The sequence below is a fragment of the Aythya ferina genome (genome assembly GCF_964211825.1).
Source record: "Aythya ferina genome assembly, chromosome: 1".
NCBI classification, from domain to species: Eukaryota; Metazoa; Chordata; class Aves; order Anseriformes; family Anatidae; genus Aythya; species Aythya ferina.
Window position 1 is genome coordinate 80,029,349 of NC_140296.1, and position 22,590 is coordinate 80,051,938.

The following is a 22,590-nucleotide window of genomic DNA, read 5'->3' on the forward strand; positions in this document are numbered from 1 at the left end:
TCCAAAATGCCAAGCCTTTCAGGGTGACTCATCACTCAAGTGCCATGAGTGAAACATTATAATATATTCCACATCTGCCCTTCATGTCTTTTCAGCATATTTATTGAATCTCTCTAAGCACAATTTCTGTTAATATTTCTATTTTATTTCAGAACTTCTTAACATTTTGGATTTTTCAGCAATTGTGCAAACTTCTGTGTTGTTTGAAATATTAGTTGTGTTATAGATATATATAAAAAAAAATTAATGTGTGCTTTAATAGGGAATTATTATTATCAGCAGGATATGAGGATGTCATCCAGTATAATATTCAGGAAACTAGGATATGAGAAACAGCAGTGAACAGAATCCTCATATAACTGTGAGAGAAATATTTGGCGTATGTATTGCTTGTTATCATGGTTATTTGCCGTGGTGGTATCTCTGAAGGTGCTGGAAAGAAGTGAGAGAAAAATCTATTCTGCCATGGTTTTGTCTGCCAACTCCTGCTGTCATTCAAAGTGACCCGCAGCAGATGGAAGGGTATGCTCAACTTCCCACTATTGTGATGTACTGCCAAGCCAGAAATACATATTACTTCTGTCCCCCTAGTGGATGTTTGTATTTGTGGAATCAGAGGACTTCTCAAATGGTCAAGGATGGTGAGGCAGAGCTTAATTCTTTTATATGTGTCAGATCAACAAGATCAGACACTGTAAAAAGCTTCTAGGGCTTTCAACTTGGGAGGTGCAATTTCTTTTCCCCAAAAGCTGGAAGAAAGAATAAAAACTTTTTTTTTTTTTAAGTTTGGCTTTGTATATTTGGATAGCTTCCCTTTGGACAGTTTATGAATCATTTGGTGTTACCTCTCTGTCTTGGAAATGTTTCCCAGAAAAAAAAAAAAAAAAAAGCTAGCTGGCAATATGTGACCCCAGTTTCTGTAGCTGTGCACACCCCACTCATGCCCTGCTCCAGCCCTCCCTCAGGTCAGCTGTACTCATAGCCCTCTCCAAAGGGAATTGGTTGTGACTGCTGCATCCAAAGGCTTTTCAAGTAGAACAGAACAGAATAGTTCAGTTGTAAGGGACCACCAAAGACCATCGAGTCCAACTGCCCTAGCACTTCAGGGCTGAACAATAGTTAGGGCACATTACTGAGGGCATTGCCTAAATGCCCCTTGAGCACTCATGGGCACGGGGCAGCACCCAGCTCCCCAGGAAGCCTGTTGCTGTGCTGTGGAGCCCAGAACTGCACATAGTGCTCAGGGTGAGGCCTCATCAACACTAAATACAGCAGGAGAAGCACTACTTTTGATCAGCTGGCTGTGCTGTGTGTAATGCACCCCAAAAAGTGGTTTGCCCTCTGTCTACCAGGGCATAGTTTTCAGGGTTGGTGCTGAGCCTGCTGCTGACCAGCACCCTCAGGGCCCTTTCTGTCGAGCTGTTCCCCAGCCACCTGGCTTCCAGCCTGTGCCTGTGTCCGGCTTTACTCTGTCCCAGGGGCAGAACCTAGCATTTACCTTTGTTGAACTTCTTGCCTTTGCTGATTGACCAATTTACTAATGTATCTAAGTCCCTCAGCAAAGAGAGATTTTGCAGCTAATGAAAAAAAAAAGGGAGGGGGAAGGGGGGTGGGATCTTGGTGACCCATAGTTATAGTTCATGCTCTGATTCCTTGCAAGGTCTAGTAATAAGTTTTGCAACTTCACACAATGATGTGCAGTGAGTAGTGTTCTCAGAGCTAAGTCAGATTTTCATTAAAATTTCATTATTCTGGTTCACCAGGTCAAAAGACTCAGGAAAAGAGACTTTTAGGGGGCAGTGACAGAAAGCTGTGAATGGGCAGGAAATGAAAAGGGCTTCTTCCCTGCAGCAGTTCCCACAGCATTGACTCACAAAGACAGCTGAGAAGGGACTCAAATTGTTCTGATGTCTCGATTACCCAGGAGAGATATGGTTTCTCCACTGCAGCACCTCATCTAGGAAACACAGCCAGAGCCCTCAGGACTGTGTGGTCAAAGGAAATAAAGTATGTCAAGAAGTCTTAACACACTGGCATGACCACTCATATAGACATGATCAACATGTGTCTGCTGCTCTTCCTTCCTGCTCTGGGTATTTTACTTCTCCTTTCTTCTCCTACAGTCCTGGTTACAAGAAAATGCTACCATCAGAAAGTATTAAGTTTTTGGTGATATTTATGCAAGCTGTACTGGAGTTGTACATACTACATTGTAAAAAAATAAATGATGTTCAGTTGTCTTGTGCACATTTTAAAGGTATATAAACCTTCTATGCTACATTTTGGTTGCCTGATTATACCAGCAGTTTAAAGATGTTTTCTGACCCAAATATATCAGAGACGGACAAAGATGGTGAGGCAGAGCTTAGCTCATTCCCTATATCTGTGTCAGATGAACAAGAATGGACACTGTAAAAAGCTCTCTAGTGCTCTCTTGACCTAGAAGATGTAATTTCTTTCCCCAAAGAACTAGAATGAAGTATAAAAGTCTTCTTTTTTTTTTTTTTTTAACTTTGCTTTTTATATTTTTGGCATCTCTTTGGACAGTTTATGAATCATTCGATATTACCTCCCTTCCTTGGAAATATTTCCCATCTAAAAACCAGCCAGCTGGCAATGCATGACACCAGTTTCTGTAGCTGTGCACACCCCATTCATAAAAGTGCATGGAGAATGGAGACAGCGCTTTGCTGCAGTTGACTGCAGGTGAGAGCAAGGAAGACAGCAAACCTGCCTACATGGGGTACAGAACCTCATAGTCTTAAATAAGCTGCAAACTGTGAAGCAGAGGTGAGCAGGGGAGACGGAGCATGGGGATGTTTCAAGGGGTAAAGTCCTACGCAAGGAGTTTTTTGGCTGCAGATAGTGGTTTGGCTCAGTGATAGTGTTTAGGAGTAGTAAATGAAGCTTCCTCACTTTCATTTTGCCTGTGTAGCATTTACTCCCTTCTCTCTAAGTAGGCAAAAACACCAAATAAATTACTTTAGCTACTTTTTAATTTTCCTACTAGTCAAGAGGACCCACAGGTTTCAAGTATCACAGCATTGCTGGGGCAGTCCCACACATATGGGGCAAACATGCAGTAGATTTTGGTTGTTCATGCAGTAACCATGTTACATGTCACATTAACTATTATTAAAGATTTTCAGCTGCTGTCACAGTCACTGGCTCAACTAAGTATAGAAACCAGGATAAACTTCAGAGAAATGTGTTAAGGGGTCTAAGTAGCTTCTCCTCTACCACAGGCATGAATCAGTGCAGTGCTTCCAGACACGGCTAAATAGAGATTTTGCCAGACCTCTTCCTGAAATGCTCTTTTGTTTCTAGCAGTAAATATCACCTTGTGATTTACTTCACAGGTAGTTTCACTCAGTGAATGGTTTCTGTTCAATCCACACTTCAATCTATTCTACTTTACAACACCATCCTACTCCTATTCTGGAAGAGAGAGAGAGGCGGCTGTGTGTTCAGAAATACAGCTCATCACACAGCTCCAAACACAATGAATACCAGTTCTCTCCCTGAATCCATTTGGGACCCTCACATCATCTTTGGTTTGTCAGGGAAGAAGGCTCCATCCCATATGAGTGCCTTCAACAGATTTCTTATCCCAAGAACACACCACAAATCAGCTCAGCTCCCTTCCTCCTTTTCCCTTCCAAGCTTAACACCTTCAGTTTAATACCTTGCTTCTTGACCTGAGCCCATATCTCCTCTGTGGTAAGTGGATGGAGTATACTCCATCTTCTGAGTGATGCAAGTGCTGAATATAAAGAGTTTGGTGGGTAATTAATGATGATAAATAATACAAATTCCCAAAGTTTCACAGAGGGAATTAAAAGAAGCACAGGACTGACACAGGGCAGTGCCGATGCAAGGACTCAGTCAATTGTGTGCAGACTCTGGAGGCCACATAGTGACCCTCATTTTCTCCAGTGTCCTCTTTTCTCATGGTGTCCCCAGGAGGCATCAGCATGTTGCTACGTAGGGTCCTAGCTGCCCCGATGTGTGCCCAGGCACCATTGTAGCTGGAGAGCAGTAATGAGGACAGGGTACAGACCATGCTGCATCCTATAGCCAGATTCCTGGCTCTAATGAAGCTTTGTTCCCGCACCATTTAATGGGATAGGGAAAATCCTGCAGGCAAGGATCTTCATAAGAATACAGTCATTCTTAATCTGTAAATACCAGAAGAATGGTAACAGAGGAGGAATGAAACCATGTATATCCTCCTCCAGACCCTCCAAGGAGAATGAAAAACGAGTTCTCTTGTGGCTAGGAGTTCCCACTGAGTGCATCCTCTTCTCTGCGTTGTGAGGGTCTTAGAGGCCTAATGAGGCACGTCACTTCTTGACGGTGCAGCTGGGGCCATGTCTGGGAAATGGCATCATGTCTGGGAAAAAATGTAATTGCTGAGATCTGGACCCAAATGTTGGTGAAAAGAAAGGAACAGCATATGGGTAAGTCTCAAAGCAGATATTATAACTGAGATATGGTTGATAGCACACCAGATCCCTTGATTAAACATAAAGATACTGTGCACAATGTAAGAAGCTTGGGAAAGGGAAAAAACTTCTGACTACTAATTAGCTGTAAAAAAAAGCTATCAACAGGTTCTTTCTGAAAAAAATTGTTTATTATTCAGCCCTTTTCTGTATTTAGAAGAAAGGTCTGACTTGCATCCTGGGCAGTGGTGGGGATGGAGAAATTCTCATCTGTGCTATAGCTGATCTAATGGAGCAAACAGAAGACATGATGTGAAAGCACAACTGATTTTGCAATGCTCTTTTGAAACACACTATGGGAAGGCATGACTTAAAGACTTCTCATTCTGTGATAATTACAAGTGGAGAGTATAGGATGAATAGCAAAAATAATTGTCTAAGGATCAGATGATGAGAAAGCCTGAGGATGATATGGCATGAAAGACCAGAAGTTCCCCATTGAGCGGTAAACAAGATCTTGCTTTGATACAGAGCAGAGCAGATTATTTTGCAAAAATAGCAGCTATGCAGCAGTCATTAAAGTAAAAGACATTTAGAACATTAGAAGTATTCAGTGTTTCTCTGCAGATATTCTTCCATCTGAGTCTCCTGAGGACAAGTAAAAAATAATAAAAAAAAATAAAAATTAAAAAATATACAATCACAAGGAAAAGAACAGAGACCATCTACTGTTTGCTTATTAAGAATTTTCTTTTCCTCATTGCATATTTTAAATCATTAAGTTAATAGATAGCCTTTGCACTTTGTAGCTCTTTGAAAGTATCCATGCTAGAACTCATGTTATCCCACATGTTCATAAGTCTTATGGAAAAATGAGGTAATGAAATTTGTTGATGATGCTCTATTATTTCAGGCAATAAAATAGAATTCAACTGTGAAGAGTTGCAGATGGCTCACAATACTGAGTGACTGGGCAAAAAATAGCAGATGAGATGCTGATAAATATTGCACACGGGTAAAACCGTTCTTAACCATGTATAACAGTGATGGGCTCTAAATGAGCTATCAGCATGCAGAAAAAGCAATGTTTGAGTTACTGTTGACAGTTCCATTAAAATCTCAATGCCATGTTCAGGGTCCATCAAAAAGGTAAATAAAGCATTAGGAATTCTGAAGAAAGGAACAGAGAACAAGCAGAATAATAATCCTCTGCCAATCCTTTTACCAGCTCATAAAGTATGTTTGTGTTGTGAATATTATGTGCTGTCCTGACTCTTTCATCCTCCAAGGGGTTAGAAGAAGAAAATATACAAAGAAAGGCAAGAGCAATTGAAGGTATGGAATTACTTTTATATAAGGAAAGGTTAAAGAGCTCAAAATATTTTCATTGCTGAGAAAGGGATAAGAGAAGATATGATGTGTACAGTTGTGAATGATGTGTAGAAACAAACAGGAACTCACATTCACTATTTCTTGCAACAAAATATTTGAAGGTCCACTGATGAAATTCTCAGGTAGTATGATTAAAACTTTAAAGATGGGCATGGAGGTAAGAGACGTAAAGTGAATAATTAAACATGGATTAATCACCACAGGATCTCATGGCTGCCTGAAGTTTAGATTGATTCAGAAACTGATTAGATGAGTTTGTGAGGAGAAGGCCCATGCAAGACTACTAAGTAAGCTTTATTTTATCTCTGGCTCAGGAAATATATCTTCATATGTTCACTATTTTTATAAATTTTCCAAATACAGAATTAGATGGGACTTTTTTAGACTGAATGTGGGCTCTATGGTGTTGATTTTTAAAAAGTGTGTTTAAAAAATATATAAATTAAAAAAAAAAAAAAAAGCAGACAGGGCTTCTTTCTCTTTTTGAAGGCACTGTGGTCAAATCCTCCCAGCATTTCTTGTTAGACCAGTTCTTGGTTTAACTTAACTTGGGCTAGTTAGTACTCTCCTGCAGAACTGTAAGGCATACCTGATAAGTCAGCGCAGGCCAACAAACTCTCTGCCAACATCCAGTTTTACAGGGTAAAGGAGTTCAGCAGTATGGACACACTCATTCTTCTTTTGACACTCTTCAGTTGGCCTCCATTTTCCTTGACCCACAGTGCCCAAAGCTGGACAAGGGATTCTTTCTGAGGACTTACTGATACATTAGGTGTTTTGCCAACTCCAACAGTACACGTTATGTTCTGCGGGCAATAAAGTGCAATCCCACAGATTCTTTTCTGAAGAGCAACCCAACTAGCTAGTACCTATACAACTGAAAAATCTTTTCTTCAGCCATTCCCTTGCAGTTGTCCTCGCTGATTTTTTTTCATGCCTTTTCTCTAATTTGTCAAGACAACTTTGAAACCTAAACCTGTTTCTCAACCCTGCCCTGGCTCATCTCTAAATCATAAAATCACAGAATGGTTTGGGTTGGAAGGGACCATAAAGACCACCTAGTTCCAAACCTCCTGCCATGGGCAGGGACACCTCCCACTACACCAGGCTGTTCAAAGCCCCATTCCACCTGGTCTTGAACACTTCCAGGGATGGATCATTCACAGCTTCTCTGCGTAACCTGTCCCAGTGCCTCGCCACCTTCTTAGTAAATAATTTCTTCTGAATATCTAATCTAAATATCCCCTTTTTTATTTAAAAGCCATTACTCCTTGTCCTATCCCTACAGTCCCAGACAAAGTGTCCCTCTCCAGCTTTCTTGTAGGCCCCCTTTAGGTACTGGAAAACTGGTATAAGGTTTCCCTGGAGCCTTCTCTTTTCCAATGTGAAAGAAACAACTCTCTCATTCTGTCCTTGTAGGAAAGGTGTTCCAGTCCTTCAGTCATCCTCATGGCTCTCCTCTGGACTTGCTGTAATAGGTCCATGTCCTTCATATACTGGGAGCCCCAGAGATGAATGCAGTACTCCAGTTGGGGCCTCACAGGAGTAGAGCTTGGGAGAATCACCTCCCTTGACTTGTTGCTCATGCTTCTTTTGATGCACATTGCAAGCACACATTGCCAGTTCACGTTGAGTTTCTCATCAACCAACACTCCCAAGTCCTTCTCCTTAGATCTGCCCTCAATCTGTTTTCCACTGAGCCTGTATTTGTACTTGGGATTTCCCTGACTCAGGTGCAGAACCTTGCACTTGGTCTTGTTGAACTTCATGAGGTTCTCACAATCTCACTGCTCAAGCCTGCCCAGGTCCCTCTGGATGACATTCCTTCCCTTCAGCCTATCAGCCCCACCACATAGCTTGGTATTGTCTGCAGACTTGCTGAGGGTTCACTCCCACTGTCCATATCACCAACAAAGATGTTAAACAGCACCAGTTGCAATTCCAGCTCCTGAGAAACATAACTCATCACTGACCTCCACTTGGACATTGAGCAATTCTTTGAGTGCAGTCATCCAGACAATAAATTATGAGCAGCTTCACTGATGCAAACACTGAGCCGAGTCAGAGCAGAAGGAACTCTGTAAGATCCCTTACTACCTTTTTATATTTTGACAATAAGCTAATTCTTAATATAGATACAGACCTTGTTGTATACACACTGTCCAGTAATTTCATCCCGACTGTATTTCTTCTGCTGGTTTATAAGAATATCATGTAAGATCAAATCAAAAGAGTTCCTAATATGAAGTTCTATGGATTAGTTCCACATCTCCTTTTTTACCACAGAGGAAAATTAGATTATTTTTATACAATTTGTTCTTTATGAAATCCTACAGCCTGTTTCTCAACTATTTCTTTATCTCACAGGTGCATTCTAAATAGTTCATTATTTGATCTGAATTATTTCTCAGAGCTCAGGTTAAGCTCACTGATGATACGTTCTCCATATCCTCTTCTTTTCACAGGGAGAGACACTACCACTGACCTACAAAAATGAGAAGGCTCTTCCATTAAGAAGTAGAGGGAAAGAAAATGATTGCTATGGAGAGCATAAGCTAGGCCAATTGACCAGGTGTAGTGTAAGTGCTGAAAACACCCACTGTTCATGGTGGATAGACAAGATGCCTCATGGCAGCCTGCAGCTTCCTCACAAGGAGAGTGGAGGTGCAGACACTGAGCTCTGCGCCTCTCTGGGGACAGTGACAGGACCTGAGAGAACAGCATGGATCTGGGACAGGTGAGGGTCAGGCTGGGTGTTAGAGAAAAGGTGGTTGGGCACTGGGACAGGCTCCCCAGTGCAGCGGTCACAGCATTGAGCCTGCAAGAGTTCAAGGAATATTTGGGTAATGCTCTCAGACACATGGTCTGATTTTTGCGTGGTGCCGTGTCAAGCCAGGAGTTTTCCAGCTCGGGATATCTTTGATTGTATAGATGTCTTATCAAAAGAAATTTTTACTTAAAGGTGGAAGAGCCAAGAGGTCCATGAATGCCCAGAGCCCTTGCTTTGAAAAAAAGCAGGCCAACAGAATTCTTGAATGGGTGTGAACTGTGTAACATATATATTTGACTGAAAGTAGGACCTCTTCCCAGAAATTCTGCTGTAATAGTACTTCTAAATAAATGAGTCAAAATAAATATATAGAAATAAATATTATTCATTAATTATTCCATTATGGAGTTTTCTTTGCAATTTTCTAATAGAATCGATCCAGAATTTTATCAATTCCATTGCCTGTACTTCATCTGAAGAAGAAAAAAAAAAAAAGAAGATAAATTTATTCTTCCACCTATCTTGCCTACTTTTGGTGAAGTATTTTTTACATTATTGCTAATCAATATTTCAAAATTCCTAAGTCCTTATAAATGGGATTGGGACCACAAAGGACAGCACTTGTGCAGAACAAACTGCCTAATGATGGGTGGGACCATCCATGGAGCATTTTTTCATGGCCCAGACTGACATAATTCGCAGGTAAAATACCATAAAAGCTAATGTAAGGATTTTATTTAAAAATAATAATAATAATTAAATTATGGAAATATAGTTCATGTTGCTCAGCACAATTTTCTGGATAACAAAAATCTTGTCAAGCAAATATGATTTCATTCTTCAATAAGATGACATTTAATGATTAAATGTAAGTACACTGACATAATAGATTTACAGAGTGTAAAGGTATTTGATTTAGTAACTCATGACACTGATTAAAAACATAGAATTATAGGAAGGAAAAAAGCACAGGCTGAAGAGAAAAATCATTATCTCATCGACAGATTTCAAGTTTCTTCCAACAGGGAAATGACTGAAGAAGGATTTATCTTCCTTGTAGATCTTCCCCATTACTCAGTAATCTCATCAGTGATCTGCAAGTAGATATACAGTCACTTCTGGCAGATCACAGACAGAAGTTAGTGAGGTGGTCAACAAACACTAAAGACTAGGGAAACATAACACGGGTTATTCAGTAAATTCCCACATTGAGGAAAGTCCATTGGGTTGTAAGAGAGATGGGCATTCCTCTCCAAGAGAGACCTGCACATGGAAAACCAGGGTGTCGATAGATGTGTTGATCTTTCAGAAGAGAATCAAATCAATACAATCTTTATGGAAAATACTGTGGCAAAAAGGATGAATAAAATTGGTCATCCTGCATAATGAACTGAGAAAAACCAATATTCAAGTGCTCCTTAGTACCATTAAATTGGTACTTACCAACTGGTAACAAAAATTAAAATGAGAACAGGGCTGGAAGGTGGCATTGAAAGCATGTTTTCAGATGCTCTGAAGCATCTGAAAAAAAGTATGTTTCAGCTTCAGTGCAATACCAACACCAGGAGAGTGCAATTGGACTGCTGCTGATGCTGAGCCACCTAGGTACCAAACTACCTATAAAGCACATATATACTCTTTAAAGTGAAGTTCTCTTGTGAGTAAGAGTGAATGTCATATGTAAGTGTTCTACCATCTCCACACAGAAAAAGGTGTGATGGCGCAGCCTTCTGCTTGAAACAAAGACTAGATGTCCATGTTTCATTTTTATATATTTTAACTAATCTAAGTTAGTCATGAAAAAATAAGTCTAACGAAAAGGTATGATGGGTTGCATGGACTGACTTCAGACAGTGTCTTAATTTTTTCTTGACATTTTTTCCTTGTAAATGCTTGCAATCTGGCAAGTGTTAGGCTACGTGTCACTACTGTTTGTCTTCTGAATTTAAATGTGATTTGCTGAAATGTTTTGTAAGGTTCGGGCATAATAAAGATCTATGAAATTTCATAGACCAGCTAAAGAGAACTCATGCTGAGACCTTCTCTTACACTGGAACTTCATTTTATTTATTACTGCTACAGATGTAATGGGCTCATGCTATACAGAGGGAAAGAAAGGCTGTAAATAGGAGTGGTAAACATTTATGCAATGGCCAGAAAAGTGTAACACCGATTTGTTATTTTATTGTTGAAAACGTGATTGTGCTTTTTAAATCTGTGTCTGATTACTAATTCATTCAGTGTCCTTGTCTTCATAACAGTTATCATGAATGATTTGTGAAGGTGGATTGGATGACAGAGGAAGTGCTCTTGGCAGTGGTGATGATGTGAAGGCGCTTGTCATCCAGACATCATTAATGGCCTGACACTGCAAGTGGTGAGCAACTGCAATGCTTGCTGACTTCAGTGTAAGGCTTAAGCTTTCTGAAATTCAGGCTGTAAGTTACTGTGCAATGAACCGAACCTGCCAAGACAAACAATTAAGTCCATGTGTCTGAATTAATTATAGGGGCACAGGGTATTGTTAGCTGTGATTGATATTACCTGGAATTGATTGGAAATAAAGCTTTAACATTCTTTGTTAGTGGGAAATGTTCACACAGTGCAGGAGGAAACAGACGCAGCATTACCTCTTTCATCTAGGCAGCCAGAGCACCGGGAAGAGCAGTCTGTCATTTCTTTGAAGTTAATGGCATTAATTATGCTGTCTGAAGATGCACTAATATGGAGGTATGTTTTGAAGGCAGAGACACTGTGGTCCTGATCCTCACTGCATCCACTTGTGAACTCACATGGGGGTGGGATGTTTCTGAGTTGCACCAGCTCAGAGTGGCCTTCCTCCAGTTCCCAGATGTGAACAGCTTCCCCTCCAGGTTGTTTCCACAACCCTGTTGTGGACAATATCTCTTGCAGGAGAGACAAGCAGGTTCTCTTTACTTACAAGAGACAGAATATCCAAAATGGCTGTATTTATAGGTAGAAAGCAAGACCTAAATGAAGACACAATAGTAGTTGGATCAGAGACAACAGGTGAGTAAAATCATTCGTTGACAGATGTAGGAAGTTGAGCGTCTTATGAAAAGCTCCCTTATATGCTTCATTTGCCTTTCCTTCCACCACTTTTTACCTGCAAATCACAGCAACAACTCCATGTCACATATAATTCCTGCTACAGATCTTCTACTTCTGGCCTAGGGGGTAATTTTCATGTCACCAAACAGGCTGTTCTTGTTGGTAAGTAACAAATGTGATAGACAAAGAAATATTTTCCCTTCATCTTTTAAATTCTACTTTTTTTTTTTTTTTTTTCCCTAATGTCTTGCCTTGGTGTGTGTTCCTAACTCTCATTTTAAATTCTGTAACCAGCAACATCCTAAAATTGCTGATACAAAACTCCACAGTGCAATCTGACACATGACCACTGGGGAGTGGGGAGAAACAATTTGAAGAGTTAATATCTTTGAATTAATTGGCCCAGCAGAAGCAGATGGAATAAGACGGTGGAAAAAGAGGTGTGGGCTTTTTTTGTTGGTGGTGGTGGTGGTTTTTTTTTTGTTACTGATGATGATTTTATATAAAAAAAAAAAAAAAAAAAAGAGAGAGAGAGAGAGAGAAAAAGGGGGTTTATTGAGTGTGGGAATTTCAGCACGGAGACTGTAAGAGTAAATGACAATATTTTGGATGAGATCTGAAGCCTCAGTGTTCACTAGACTTTTGAATGGCATCTACTGTGTCATTTTAGATTTTCCCTTCTTGAAAATGACCAAAGGATGTGTTGCTTGGAGACATAGAAATGCAAATTATCCTTACTAGAAGTTATCACATCTTCGTAACTTCTTTTTAAATGACTCCCAAAAATTAAGTTTTCAAATGTATGTTTAGCCCCATAAATAACTGCAACAAAATTTACAAATATGCATTTTGAGCCAAAAATTGCAAATTTACTCTTCAGTTCTTTTATGTCTCTAGAAGACTCATTTTAAATATCTGTATTTTTAAAAAATGTTATTCTTGAATAATAACATAATTTATGTTACCTTTAACTCAGTCCAAATGCAGTTATTTTTACCACCTATCTTTAGTGTTTACTTACCGGAGCATGCTTAGTCTTCCTGTGTAAAATCCCTCAATGAAGGTCAAGCCTCTTTGCATGTAAATTTTCAAAATTTAAGAGGAGAGATGTATGGATTAAGCAGCTTCTTCTTTGGCAAAACCAACAGGCAAAACTCTAAGTTAGAATGTCCATTAATTTTCCTGAAAAGCAGCAATAAATTAAGTTTTCTAAACACCCACTTCTGAAAAAAAAAAAATATATATATATATAAATATATATATATTTATTATATATATAAATATAAATATATATATTATATATATTATATAATAAATATATAATATAATAAATATTATATATATATATATTTTTATATATATATATATTTTATATATTTTTTTTTAATGGTATTTGGATAGCAAAAGATTCCTGACCATATGAATACACCTTCAAATCTAAGCTGAGAGTGTTCTCATTCCTGATTTGAAAATTTTGCTTCTTCCTTTGCTAGCTATTAGAAGTAAAGGCATTCCTTATTACAAAAGTGGGAATATAGATCAGCCTTCTAAAGTAAAGAACACAGTGAGAATACTGTGTGCACAGTAAAGAATTGTGCGCATTTGACTATATGCAACTCAACACAATCGACATAGACATCTTAATTTATTGTGCAAAATGCTATGAAGTAAGTGATGACACTTATAAGGTGGGGGGCAACCAACTCCAAAGTTACGGTGAAAATGGCAGATTAGCAACATAAACAATTTGCAGGAGAAAACAAACAAACAAACAAAAGCTTCTTTTGACAGTCACAGGCAGAAAGAAAACAACTCACACAGCAGTTCTCTTGAGTTGCAATAGAAGTCAGACTGGGTTTCAACATTTCATGGAAGCCCTTAACAGATCAACAAAGAAAAAGAAAGGAGAACACTGAAGGGCATACCTACATCACCTGAGACTGTTTGAGGAAAAAATGACAGACATATGGCATGAGCTTCCTTTGAGTTTGCATTCTGTATGAAGCAAAAGAGCAGCATTGACTACAAATGCATTGAGCCCCTCAGAAAAGCTACTCATCCACTTTTAGGTACAGCGTATCTTAGAAATGCATGTGCAGACCATTAAGAATAATGATGATACAGACAGGCAGAGTACAAGACTATTATTCCTCTCCACTGGCCCTGCAAATTTGCTCTGTGTATTTTTTGTTGAATAAATTCCCTCAAAATCCCATTGGAGCCCTCAAGACAGAATAATTGTAATCCATCTTTTTCCCCAGTGTAATCCTCATACAGTCATTTAACAACTCTGAGGGGGGAAAAAAGAGCTTGAAAATAGCAATGACAGCTTAGAAGTGGTTAGAGTTAAGTGGTATAAAATTTCACAACAACCTGTTAGATTTTCAATATAAAATATTTACCTTTCCCTTCTTTTCCAAGGATAGTAAAAGCAGAGGGGTAGATCTTGCAGAATACTGTGTTTAGCTTAATTCTTTACCAGCAATCTAAGCTTCCTCCAGGGGAGGTTAAATGGACCAAACTGGAAAGCAACTCTTGTATTTGCTATTGACTGATTCACTCAAAATCTTACTGTCCACCAATTTCATATGGAGCACACTGCAGCTAGAGTGCTTGAGTGATAATTTCTTGATAAATATTTGACGGTTTTCAGCCCAAGACTGCAGTCTTGCAAGAATACATCACTAAGAACAGAACTACAGAAACATAGTTCAACCTCAACAATAAATTCTAATCTAACAAAATGCTCTAGTTAATGAGATATACAGGTAAAATTTAATCAATTTCTGTACACGCCTCTACTCCCCATTTCCAAAGCACATGCTAGTGGTCTAAATATTTGAGTTTCTATTTTTCAACCTTCCCAAAAAGACTCATGGAAAACAAGACTGACATGTCGAAGGATTGTGAAAATCGCACCCTTCCTCCCCTGAACACCTCCAGGATACTGAGTGTTCACCTATTCCCAGTGCTTACACACCCTCCAAGATGCATCAGACATTAATGTGGAAAGCATTAAGCTTTTCTGAAGTCCTTAGTCTTGGTTAGTTTGACTCATTATGGAGTCTGTTAGTCTTCAGCTGTGCCTGGCAAATATAACCTCTTCTAGTTTCATGAGGAAAGGAAGCCCCTTTTCACTCTCACATTTGTCAGAACTCCTGGTCAGCTCTTGCACCTTGGCTAGTCTTGAACTTTGAGATGGTGAGCCAACCTAAAATGTCATACGTACATACGTATGTTATCTGTAGTCTTTTAAACAATTCTGGGAACACTGACCTGCTCTCCTTACAAGCTGTCTGTGGGCTTTGTTGTGCCAGTAATTTCTTACATCCAGTGGGTTTCTGGGCAGGTTTTCTGTGCTGGCAGGCCCCTGAATGAATGAGTTACTAAACAGTAGATTTCTTGTACTGAAAGAGTCACGACCACAACCATGTTAACTGGCACAATGTATTTAATTGGATGGTTCAGGGGGGTGATGGTAGCCCAAAAGCAATGTTTTACATGCCATCAGGAGGACCATATCGCAGCGCATTCTGAATAATATCAAAGAAATCAGTAGCAATGAAGCTCTTTCATTATTCATAAGCTATGACAGTAAAATGGAAAATGAGCAAAGATGATCATTTGGTTTGAAGTTTAATAAAGTTATGAAAAGCCAGCTAGTTCTGCTGTCTGAAATGCAGTTAGGAACAAAGAAGGAGGCAATAATGTGCAGTAGAGCAAAACTGTGTTTTAACATACCATCAGTGCAAACAGAGATGGAGATTCTCAGCTTTGTCTTCCAGAAAGGGCCTACAGCTCCATAATAAGAAACTTTGATGAATCCCGCATCCAGAAAAAGAATACAGCGAGGTACAGACAACCCAACTGCTCTCTGTTGGTTACAGGTTTAACAACTTTTGGATGCAGAAAGCTGAGAAAAGAGCGGAAAAGAAGACACTGCAAGAAACACTAACATTGGGACTAGAATGGGGAGGCAAAGAGCAACTGAGGATAGTGTGGCCATGCAATGACAGAATTCACATTTCTTAAGAAAGGAAGAAAGGAAAAAACAAAGCAAAATCAGCTGGCTTCAGAAAGTCAGCCTTCCAGAAAATCATCTGAGATCCAAATCTGGAAGGGGGAAAGGGAGTTAAAGGGAGCTAGCATGTCCTCAAAAGAACAGATCGCATGGTGTCTTTTGTGGAGCAGCTGGCTAATCAGACACTGGGCAGAAAGAAAGAGAACCTAAGCAAAAAAAAAAAAAAAAAAAAAAAAAAAAAAAAAAAAAAAAAGGATAATTATTTCCTCTTCTTGGGAAGCACAGTATCAGATCTCTCTGACTAGGGGCCTGAGGAGCTGGCCCCAAACAGGGATAATCATGAGGCAGGTTTTGGTTTAATGCTTACTTCTAGTGAAGTTCAGTGTGTCTGTCCCATAAGTTAATATCTAACCGCTTGTCCCTTCAGAACAAAGTCCACATCAAGTCAATCAGACAAGAAAATATATAAATAAATGAAATGAAACCTTTCAAAACCTCTTATAGGTACTTTTCTACTTCAGCCTCCATACTGCTCTCTTCACTTCACCATGCATTTCTTCCAGGCAAACTCTTGCCCTCCTCTTTCATCTTCTACTGCCTCTTCAGGATTTCTGATGCCAGTTTCAAATCTCTATACCTTTTATTGTACGCATCTTTTTGGCACGTATTTGACACAGCAGAAGTGATAGTATTTTATGAAGAAGTCGTATTTTATACATCTTTCCTTTAAGCTGCAGATCTAAAAAAAAAACTGTCTTGTTCATTCCAATACACTAAATAAGAGTTAGATAAAAATAATAGCAGCAGTTTCTTCTGGCCATTGCAATGCCTCTTCCTTAGCAAGTTTTCAATCAATCAATAATAATAATAATAATTTAAAAGAAAATTAGAAAGAGTAAAGTCAACCACAAAGTTCAGGTGTGAAATAGTGGGTACAATGCTACCTATGTGGTAGTCAATGTGAGTTTTGTTATTGTTTACAGCAACCTACTTAGGGCTGTAAAGTACCCCACACATTACAGTAGACACTAACATGTACACCAGATTGATTTATCCTGCATTTCCTGTAAAATCTTATTTCTTCCCTGATCTTATTATAGACATTGCAGCCATGGAGTAGAATTAAACTTCCTGGTCACTTTCACAGATGAGAAAGTTTTGGGTTCTGTTCCTGGATTTGGGAGTAAAAACATGTAAAATATTTATCAGAAGTTGTCAGCACAACTAGAAAGGAACACCTACCTTCCACACAGGGCAGAAAAGGTGAGCAGTTTTAAGGGAGCAGTTCAGTTGCCTCCAACTCTCTGTATCTTTCCCCTAAGTATTCTATTTTTTAGTGTTAATACAGAAAATCTCAAGATCAAAACATTGCTCTTTTCCAAACTGTAGAAACTGAGCCACAAAGCCTTTAATAAAAAAAAGCTGCAGTTCAAGAATCAAAGTTAACTGAGACTGATGTATCATGCTCTTGCAGAAAAAGGTAATTGAAAAAGTGGGTCTGGAGGAGAATCAGGTGTTGGGGAGGAGTTCTGAATAAGTGGAATCAGCAAACAAAAAGCAAGGGTAGATGAGGCAGCAGTGGATTAGGGTCAATCTCCAGCCTCCAAGCTAAATAGGGACTGAGCTATGATGCCATCATGGATTTCAAAGGGATTATCATCAGAAAGTGAGAGAGAGTGCCCAGAACCAGCAGAGGTTGTCTGAACGAACCCAAGCAGCTGGTTCATCTTGCTAAAGGAACTGAAGTTCCCACAGCTGAGATGGCCAATGCGGAAATGAAGATAAGAAACCCAGGGGGAAAAAAAAAAAAAAAAAAGAGAGAGAGAGAGAGAAAAAAAAAAGGCAGTTAGGAAAGAAGTTGTAACAAAATTAGCATGCAGTCAAGGCACATAGATTGGAAGAAACAAGTGTTTAACTACTTTAAAAAAATCAAGGAGAGGAATATGCTAAGCCTTAAAAACATTGCTTTTTCTGTCTGTTTTCTTCAGACATTGCCTTTCTACTCCTCTTTGCAAGTTTAGTACACTGGAGCTGTGTGCAGTTTATATGCTGCCTTCTACTACCACACAGTTACTGTTTCCTTATATTCCTTAGGGAAAGATCTGATCCTCCCAGCACCAGTTCTGATTAGAAGACGTAGAGTTCTTGTAACAAGAAAAAGTCTATTAGTATTAATTGCAGCTTCTTCACATAGGCAAATAATGTTTTGCACATGTCAAAAGCTGTATTAAACAGCCACATTAAAAACTCTCAGCAAAGAAATATTCACAGAGGAAAGATTGTGCAGATGCAGACTGCAGCACTTACAAACTTTGCAACATCCTACGTGAGCCCAGAAGCCAATAATGTTGGTAATTACTTCCATGAATATTGGCCAGTACCTTGCTTCATTTTATTTTGGGAATACCTGATAAAACTCTCTGTTTCTGAGATGGCATTAATGTTATTTTATTACCACTGTCTCCAGTAATTTCCCCTTTTTCCAATCTTCCATCACTCCCATGCACAGTATGATGACAATGCTACTTTTTTTTCAGCAAGAACCTGCCTCAGCATGTCATGATGAAGATTGATATCCAGATCCTCAAAAAGTTCATACATGCTCTTCTAAGAGAGCATTATCAAAGCCTCAAAATATGACCTTGATGAGCTTCAGTTTCTATTTGTATCACCCCACAAGCACCTGAAGACTGTCACTTTTTTGACCACAGTTTCAACATTGTGCTTGTGCCTGACCATACTGATCCCACCTTCCTGGAGACACTGTTAAATTCCTCCCTTGTAGCTGTCATTTGCCTTTCTTTCTGGCTCTAGCTAAAGTGCAGCATACCCTCTGTTTTATCCCCAGGTTGTTCACTTACTTATGTAATAGTGCAGTGATTAGCACCAGTACACAGGCAGTGGGAGAGCAGTGCATTATTTCCTCCTTTACCTAATACTGTATGCCTTCCTGAAAACCTTTTAGAGAGCAAATGGAATGGTTTCTGATGGTGCACAATAAGACTATTTTGCCAAGAATTACATTCTTAATGAATAGCAAAGGATCAGGTGACAACGTTTTTACTAAAAACTTCGTACTTTTCAATAGCTCAAAATGAAACTCCAGCCAGAAAAACAATCTGGAGCTACTAATGGTCTTCCTTAACTGGTGTGAGTAGCAGCACTGACACTTTTTTGTACTGAAAGCAGCACAGATTGTGATGCAGGTGAACCAACATCTAATCCTTGCTCACCTAGTCACTAAGCATAGTTAATCAGCATCTGATTATTGTGTCTTTGAAAATATACCTGTTGAAGAGTAACAATGCTCAAAGACATTTTTCCTTTTCATGTTTAGACTATAAACCATGTTCAGCATCAGCTCAGTGCAAATGTTTGCTGCTACACTTGGCCTTAGAAAATGGTTCAACTCAGGAATCAAAGCTGGCTAATTTGTGATTAATCACAGTTCATCTGTTTCTTATTTCCCATTCCTGTTTTGGTTTGTTTTAAATAACAAAAATCTCTATACCTTTCATAGCCCTCTCCTTGCTGGCAAATACCTGGTCCAGAATAAATAATGAAAAGTTCAATAGATTTCTGTTTCTTGTCTTTCCTTACTATGTTCTCCTCAACTACAGTCTCAGTGCAACTCTTTGTAGGAATACCTCCCTGGTCATCTCACCAAACATGACTTAACAAGGTTACCACAGACATACAAAGAAGGAAAGTCTCATCTTGGAAATCATTGAGTATTTTTCTCTTTTAAGCCACTTTCTCCTCTTTAAGTACTGGGAACTGACAGTAACTGAGATTCATTTCACTAGAGGTGGGTATTCACATTGTAGATATTTGCACTGGAATTGTCACCCTGGGTTCCCAGTGTGGTCAATGAAGACAGTGAGATCTCTACAGCATGGTTCACCTCTGATCAACGAATGAATCCAGCCTGGAAATGTTTGTTTCTTTCCACTACCCAGTGAAGGAGTCTGGATTGAGTCATTCATACATCATTCCAGTTTTTGACTGCTGAAACTCCATCAGCAAGATGAATCTCTAAGCTTTAATACTAATTCATACTGCCCAGATAGCCAGAATGGTTTTGACTTGTGGGCAAGAAGTATCCCACCCCTTTCTCCATGTCAGTTTTGCCTACTACCTACATCTCATGCAAGGCATCCTCTGTGCTCTGGCTCTTGATACTCCAAGGTAGGGAGGGAAGTGCCTGAGCACATCCATTGCTCTTAGCTGGACCCAGACTCTCACTCTTATATACTCACACAACACAGTATGTCCAGAAATCAGCTTCTAAGCGGTGTAGGTGCCTCACCAGGTCTCAGCTGAGTTACTGGAAGCAAAAGCATGATCCAAGCATGCAGACATGGCCCCAGGAGGCTGAGAGACTGATCCTTGAGCTTCCCTCTTAATAGCATGCTTGTTTATTTGTATTGCCCACAGCACTTTCACTGAGCTGTGTCGGTTGAAATGGCTCTTTATTCAGCACGCACCGTATTAACACAAGGAGAGTAACACCTGAAACAAACTCTTGTTTCTCTAACAAAAAGAGACAGCATATATTCACTCTGGCCCCATGCTAGTTTAATTCCTTCAGACTCAGTGGTTAGATTAAATTGACATTGGAATGATACGTGGGTGAATTGGGACCAAAAAAGAAGAGTTGTTACACATGCGAACTTGACTTCTCAAGTACTCAATGCCTGATGAGCTCAGAGCTCTTCTGAATAACAGCCTGTATAACAGCTGAGCTCCTTTGGGAAGCCCTGACTCCAGTTGTAAGTGATGCACACACCGGAAAACTCACCCCTATGTGACAACAACGGGTGCGGCTTGGAGCATCTGTCATTTTCTCTTCCTTCCCCCATAAAAATCTGTCAGGCAGCTTCATCTGCAGTGCAAAGGGCATGTAAATCAACATGTTCAGCTGCTGTTGACTGGTGGAGAAGGTGCTTGTCATTACAATAGGAAGTTATGCCAACTGGCACTCATCCATCTTGCTAAAATCTCATACATAATAGAGGCTGTTTATCAAAGAGATGGGATGTAAAACAGGACAGTCTTTTTGTGGTTGAAGGGGTGCCAGAACACAATAATAAATAAATAAATAAATAAATAAATAAATAATTAAACCAAACCCTTAGTTACAGCTATATTTTTACAATCCAAGTGCAGGACTACCTGATCAACTGGCATGATGTCTGTCATGAGCTTGTAGAAAACAGGAGGGACTGTTTACATTTGCACATGTTCTGTGCAGATGTTAAAAAAAAAAAAAAAAAAAGCATTGCTTTTTTTTGAACAAAAAGCAATTTTGCTCAAGTGCTGTAATGTTTCTCAGTAGGTCTGTTAGTTGGGAAAATTTCTTCCAGGCATATGCACAGCTGGTTCCTCTGCTTCTGTATGGTCTTCTTAGTCATGTAACAGACAGGATGACTGTGAGAACTGGCAGATACTTTTTATTGAAAAGAGAGACCTAAGAGTGAAATAACCTATCAAGAGTTGCACAGTATTTCAAGAGCTGAGGGGTGAGGTTTGCTGGTTGTCTTTGCTGCCTCTAGACAGATCCATTAATCCTCTACTTCAATAACTATTGAACACACTCTAAATTTACAGCAAAGCAAATTACTTTTAGGAGGAACATTGACTTTCAGGGAGAGAGAATGAGGGTGAAAAAGAAGGAAATGCGTCCATTGTAAAAGTAGGGCTTTTGTATTCTGCAAATACAAATAAGTAAATAGAAGCTCTGGGGTTCATTCAATGAACTGATGGGATGAGGGTTAGGAAAAATAAGTTTCTTGCAAAGAGAACTTCCTCCCTTACATACAACAATGAAAAGTTGTTAATGAAGTGTCTTCCAAATCAAAAACATGCATGTATTTCACACCTGTAACAGTGAGACACCCTAAAACTCACACAAGCTGCAACTTTTCCACATATTGCTTCTGAACAACTTCTGAAAATCACCCTGGCATGGGGGGGAACGTCTCTTATCAGCTGGCAGCTAGTGCCAGAAAAGTACCTTGTTGCAGGCATCATGTACAACCCTGGTCAAAGCATTTCAAGGTTCATGCAGTTTTCTTGCAGCACTGGGAGAAGGGAGGAGAAGGTTGCCTGCAGGCACGGGGAGCACCCAGGAGCGCAGGCTGTTAACAGGCAGGTGGGAAACATGGGTCTGCACAAGCTGTGGCTGTGGGTGGACTCAGGTGGCTTTCTAGGGAAGAGCCAAATGTTTAGGCACCACCAGGGCTCTCAGAGATTTTGTTAAAAAGCACTATTGTCCAGATTCACATATGTAAATGAGATAATTGTGCCATCTTATTAATCAGAAGCTTACAAACACTGTGGCAGTGTCACATTAAACAGCACACGCCTGGCCACATCCAACTGAGTATTTCAATTTATGTTTGCATCTGACCTCTAGCTTTAACATAATTCAGGAATGGGAGAATTTGTTTTGTTTCATTTCTCAACAATTTAATGAGAGGCATTAGCCCAACAGAGTAGTGGCACCTCCATCAGGGAAGAGGTTTCAGAGTCTGAGAGCATCTTCCTCCCTCCCTCTGCCCCAGCACATCAGGCAGAAGGCCTGTCCTCATTGTATTTGACAGGTGAAAAGCTGAATATCCATGCTGATATCAAAACCAGGAAATCTAATACCCTTTTCTTCTGTGTTTTAGAAGTTTTATTTTTTAAGACTTCCTTGACTTTCAGTCATTAAAGCTATCTGATTCTATAACCATGTGTTCATTTGGCAGAGGGGCAATTTATAACAGTAGACAAGAGCTGATTTTGCTGTCATCATGGGCAAAGAGGGAGGGAGAAAGGAAAGCAATTAATTGAGCATTTGGGGATATGAAGTAAACACAAATCCTTTCTCTTCTCTACCTCCTCCA

General features: G+C 39.5%; 1 long non-coding RNA gene across 1 annotated transcript; it reads right to left on the reverse strand.

Annotated features, from left to right (window-relative positions):
* Positions 1–9,322: 9,322 nt before the first annotated feature.
* LOC311429881 lies at positions 9,323–17,186 on the reverse strand. The gene is made up of 4 exons (XR_014688438.1): positions 16,943–17,186; positions 12,701–12,861; positions 11,238–11,597; positions 9,323–9,701 (listed from the first exon to the last, which is right to left on the reverse strand). It is a non-coding gene; the product is annotated as an uncharacterized lncRNA (long non-coding RNA).
* Positions 17,187–22,590: the final 5,404 nt, after the last annotated feature.